Consider the following 6000-nt stretch of genomic DNA (forward strand, 5'->3'; position numbering starts at 1 on the left):
GCGAGCCCTGAGAAGGAGGCCGCCTCTGTCCGAGCAATTCCGGCACCTGTCCATTTTTCCGGATCTGTCTGCAGGAACCCTGGCAAAAAGGAGGGAATTTGCCCCTTATACCAAAATTCTCAGGGATGAAGCTATATCCTATAGATGGGGTTTCCCTGTAAAGATCCTGCTTTTCCGTGCAGGAAACACCCACGTCTGCCATTCCCCACAACAGTTGGCAAAGCTCCTATCCTCATGGAACATGGCAAATCTCCCGGCCAGATCTCCAAGAGCCACAGGATCATCCCAAAGGGATAAAGTGAATGAAGATTGGTCCGTCGCGTGAGTTATGTGATATGTCTGAGTCGCGGCTGAGACTTAGTTGCTACTTTTAAGGTCCGCTGGTTCTGTTCAACCAGGACCCTGAGCCCCCATGGCGGTACATTTCCACCATACCGCAGGCCCCCTTTTTGGGCTTTTTTCTATGTGGACTGATGCTCCCTACATCAGTAATGTTAGTGATGTTAATGTTGTCAGTGTTACCTCTTTCCTGCCTAACCTTCCTTTCTCCCCCCGCAGCTCTAGGCAAGGGATTTTTTTTCATGTACAATGGTACTGAACTGTATGTCTATAAATGTTAGGGGCCTGAACTAGCCGGCCAAGAGATCCATGTTTTGGCGGGAAGTGGTTAAATCCAAATGTGACGTGATTTGTGGTCAAGAGTCTCATCTCCTCCAAGGGGACTCGCACAGGTTAAATAATGCTAAATTTCCTTTCATACTGCTGGCTTGTGGGAAAAAAAAAAAGGCTGGAGTATTCATTTGTGTAAAAAATACTGTTGCGTTCACACTACATTCCCAACATTTAGACCCTGAAGGTAGATACGCCATTATTAATTGCTCCATAAATGGATCGAAGTATACTATTGCAACCCTTTACGCCCCCAACTCTGGTCAGATCAGCTTTCTGCGGAGGTTTCTTTCCAAGCTTTCATCCGTTACAGAGGGTAAGCAAATAATCTGCGGGGATTTTAACATGTTAATGTCCAGCACTCTGGATTGCTCCAATACTGCTGTAAAGAGGAAGGAATTGAGCACAATAATTTCAGAAAGGCATCTCCATGATATATGGAGATACCAACATGCAAATGAGAGGGACTACACATTCTTCTCACCTCGGTTCACCTCATACAGCAGATTGGACTACTTTCTGGTTGAAAGCTCACTTATTTTGGATTGCTCAGATTCAAAAATTGGACTTATAGCTTGGTCGGACCATGCCCCCATATACCTGACAGTCCAGGAGCAAAGCCGCACGCCCGTTTTTACCCGGTGGCGCATGAATGACTCCCTCCTAGCCTGTAGACAAATCTCTGAGGAGTTGCAGGCCGACCTCGCAGAGTTTTTTAAATTTAATGACAACAAGGAGGTGACAGAGGAAACGCTATGGTCTGCACACAAGGCCTTTATTAGGGGGTCATTCATCAAAATTGCCACTAGGGAGAAAAGGAGGCGTCAGGCAACTTCCAAAGCTCTACTGTCCCACATAGCGCTTTTAGAAGCCCACAATAAATCTGCCCCAAACATGTCAACATCTGACGAACTCAGGAAACTAAGAACACAGCTCCGCCAATTGCTGATGGTAGACTATGAGAAAAATTTAAGATCCCTCAAACAGCGATACTATATGATGGGTGACAGGGCGGGTGCCTTACTAGCCAGGAGGGTTAAAAAACGAGAAATGCAAAACAAAATTGAATACCTCGTGACGGGTTCTAATGCCACAATACGCAACCCAACGGAAATAGCCAATGCATTCGCTGATTTTTATCAGTCTCTCTACAACCTTAAAAATGACCCCAATGCCCCAAAGCCTACCCAATCGGCAATTAATTCCTTCTTAAACAATATTAATCTTCCTCGGTTATCTACAGTACATCTAGAGCAACTAAATTCCCCTTTCTCCCTGGAAGTGGTTCGCCAGGCGGTGATCACAGCCAAAAGAAATTCAGCTCCAGGCCCAGACGGCCTCACTAACTCCTATTATAGGCAATTCACTGAAACCCTGTCTCCTTTCCTCCTGAGACTTTTCTCCTCTTGGCGAACCACAGCAGATATTTCACCAAATAATCTAGAGGCCATTATAACTACCCTGCCAAAGCCAGGAAAACCCCCTACATCACCAGGAAACTTCAGGCCAATATCCCTCCTAAACTGCGACTTAAAATTGTACGCCAAAATAATCTCAGCTAGAATACATAAAGTTCTTCCATCACTGATTTCCCCGGATCAAGTGGGGTTTGTGGCGGGGAGGCAGGCGAAAGATGGGACGAGACGTATGCTGGACCTGATTGCGGTGGCTGAGGGGAGGAAAATCCCCAGTGTATTCCTGTCCTTGGACGCAGAGAAGGCGTTTGACAGGGTGCACTGGGGATATCTGAAATCTGTACTGGCCAAGTTTGGATTTGAAGGCCCCATACTTACCGCCATAATGGCACTATACTCTAACCCTAACGCCAAAGTTCTGGCATCCGGATTTATATCTCGGAGTTTTGAATTATCCAATGGGACACGCCAGGGGTGTCCGCTCTCCCCTATCATCTATGCCCTTGCTATAGAGCCTCTGGCGCAGACTATCCGTGAATGCCCTCGGATCTCGGGGATTCGAGTGGGGAGTACAAACCATGTGATTAGTCTATATGCGGATGATGTGATTTTATCCTGCACTAATGTAGAGGTGTCCCTAAAACACGTAATGGAGATCCTGTCCTCCTTCGCTCAAGTCTCGTATTACAAGCTTAATATTACCAAGTCCTTAATTTTTCCGCTCTTCCTGCCCGCCTCAACTAGAGCCACTCTTTCTCATCTTTACCCTTTCAAATGGGAAGACGAGGGTATCCCCTACCTGGGTATTATACTGGCCCCGCTACACTCCGTGATCCGGAAAAATCTGCTGACCCTGCACACCTCACTGGATAGAGAACTTACTCGCCTTTCTCTTCTCCCGCTCCCTTGGGTGGCGAGAATGCAGACCTTTAAAATGATCTGCCTCCCAAAAATTATCTACTTACTTCGGTGCCTGCCCCTAACAATTCCACAACGGTATCTCACCAAAATTCATTCGCTAATGAGTAAATTTATATGGGCTGGGAAAAAACCTAGAATAGCCCTGAGATGCATGCATGCCCCGTTAAGTGGTGGAGGAATGGGTATTCCTAATATTCTAACATACCACAGAGCCGCTATCCTCGAACCGGCTCGAGATTGGTGGAGGAATGATTCAGACTTAAGATGGTTACAGATTGAGTACACCTGGGCACAGGTCCACTCCCCTAAACAATTCATAGACTCCCTGCTCCTAACCCCTTCGCCCCCCGGCGATCTTCTACCCACCACAGCAGCTCTAAAGAAAGCTTGGTCCTTGTGGAGCAAGCCAGTGTCACATGCTTTAGGTCCCAGCATTCCCCTTAGATCGCTAGAAGCCTTCATTCCGAACTTGAATCTTGCCGCCTGGACACGTGGAGGTCCAATCACCCTAGCAGATCTCTATAGAGAAGGCGTCCTACTCCCGTACTCAGAAATGTGTGATAAATTTAACCTTCCCCGACACAGTCTATTCCAGTTTTTTCAAATACGTCACTTTCTTCAGTCCGCTCCTCATCTCCCGGCTCCCACGACAGCTGACCACGCCTCAATTAAAAAATTCTTTCAAAATAGCAAAATCAAAGGCCTTTCATATATCCATAATATGCTAAACTCCCCACAACCGGACAAACAATTGCCGTATATGCTCAAATGGGAAAAAGATCTAGCTTCTCCGCTTCCGCCGCAAGAATGGTTCGCGGCCTCAAAATGGATCCACAAGTTCTCTTCTTGTCTCAATCATATAGAGCAATTAAAAAAGGTTCATCTGAGGTGGTACAACTCCCCTACTAAACTGGCTTCTTTTTCCCCACATGTGTCACCACTGTGCTGGAGGGGCTGCAACCACAGGGGCACCTTATGTCATATGTGGTGGTTTTGCCCTAAGTTATCTAACTTCTGGCAGGAGGTGTTCAATCTAATCCATGAGGTTACTAGTCTCCGCCTTTCTCCAAACCCAACCTTAGCGGTGCTACACATTGGCTTAGATGGGATCCCGGATCTTTTAAAAAACATCACTTCTCACATTCTCATAGCTGGCAGGTACTGTGTGGCATACAAGTGGAGGTCGGTGAGCCCCCCTACAAAAAGAGATCTAATTGAGAGGATCAACCTACACTGGCTATAGGAAACCAACTTGGCCCCCAACCTAGAGAAGAGAACGGTGAGACTTAAACAATGGCACCCGTGGGCCACTTCCCTTTATGCAACGGCCCTCCCCCAGATACCGACACCTACACCATAAATAAATTGATTATGCCTAAGAATGTCTTGTAGAGCTGCTTCCCCCACCCCCTCTCTTTCCCCCCTCCCTCCCTGCTCCTATGTTCAGGTTGTTGTTGTAAGGGGTATTTAATGTCCCAGATTGATATTCTGATAATGGCTCGAGGCTATTCCACCTCGTGCTACTCAATTCTCCTGTTCTTGATGTTGTTGTATGAGAAGTTTGTATTTTTCTGAAAACTCAATAAAAACCTTTATGATAAAAAAAAAAAAAAAATGCTTTGTGGATAATCACACTTTGTCCCCTACCAAATATTTAATCCATAAGTACTTATTTTATTAATCAGGGATGAGTGTCTGCCCTGCACCTTATTCAAGTTCTCTCTAAGCTCAGAACCGGATCTTTAATTTGTCTATGACACGACACGGTGATGGAGGGGAGTAAGGGAATTGGACCCATTATTCTCAGAACCAGGCTTACGCTAATAGGGGCATGACTAAGTGCCTACCCAGCCTTCACCAGAGCCTCTGATGATGAGGCTGGACTTGTGTGACGATATGCACCAGGTACCACTCCAGGGCAGCTCCAAGATGTCGCGCTCCACCAAGGTTGACACAAGGCGATACTGTTTTATAAAATTAGTGGTGCGAAAATTCATTTATTAAGACATAAAGGTGACACACAAAGATAAAAACAGACATGAGGGCAACAAATGACCATGCACAAAAAAAGTGGATATTAATTTGGGCCAAAACACATGGAAGGATGGTAAGAGTATCTGTGAATGGAGGAAGGGAGTATAAAAAGAGCCTCCAATTTATATAAAATCACTTGCTCTGTATCTTTTATAGAGGAAAACTCCCACCAGTAAATCACATTAGAAGAGCACAAAAAGCCCAGTTAAAGTGCCATGTGCAGACCAAATACAAAGTGATGAGTGCACAGTCAGGGGTTAACCATCAAAAGATTCCCCCCATCATCCTACCAAGGAGGTTGGGGGGACCTTTTAATGTTAACCCCTGATTGTGCACTCGTAAATTGGAGGCTCTTTTTATACTCCCTTCCTCCATTCACAGATACTCTTACCATCCTTCCATGTGTTTTGGCCCAAATTAATATCCACTTTTTTGTGCATGGTCATTTGTTGCCCTCATGTCTGTTTTTATCTTTGTGTGTCACCTTTATGTCTTAATAAATGAATTTTCGCACCATTAAACTCGATTCTTCCTGCTGCTTTATATTCCTATTTGAGTGGTGGTGATGGCTGCAGTTACACTGTTTTTCTGCCCATCACAATAAATATGGTTGCCCTTTGGAGGTTTTTTCTTATAACTTTATAAAATTAGTGTTGCACTTTTTCTATAATAAAATTGATATACTTTTTTCAAACAGTGGTCTATTACTTATTATGTACTAGCATGGTATAGCCCAGTGATAGCGAACCTATGGCACGCGTGCCACCAGGGGCACACAGAGCCCATTCTGCTGGCACGCGCGCTGTGTCCTCATCCTGCCACTTTGAACTGCTAGCGCGGTGGCGCCGGCAGTTCAAAGCTGTGTTGGTGCGGAGGAGACATTTCTCCTCGCTCTGACACTCCTCCTCTCCCAGGCAGCAGGTGTGTTGTGTAGCAGACGGAGGAGCATCAGTGAGCGGCG

Source organism: Anomaloglossus baeobatrachus, chromosome 7 (genome assembly GCF_048569485.1).
Source record: "Anomaloglossus baeobatrachus isolate aAnoBae1 chromosome 7, aAnoBae1.hap1, whole genome shotgun sequence".
Lineage (NCBI taxonomy): Eukaryota > Metazoa > Chordata > Amphibia > Anura > Aromobatidae > Anomaloglossus > Anomaloglossus baeobatrachus.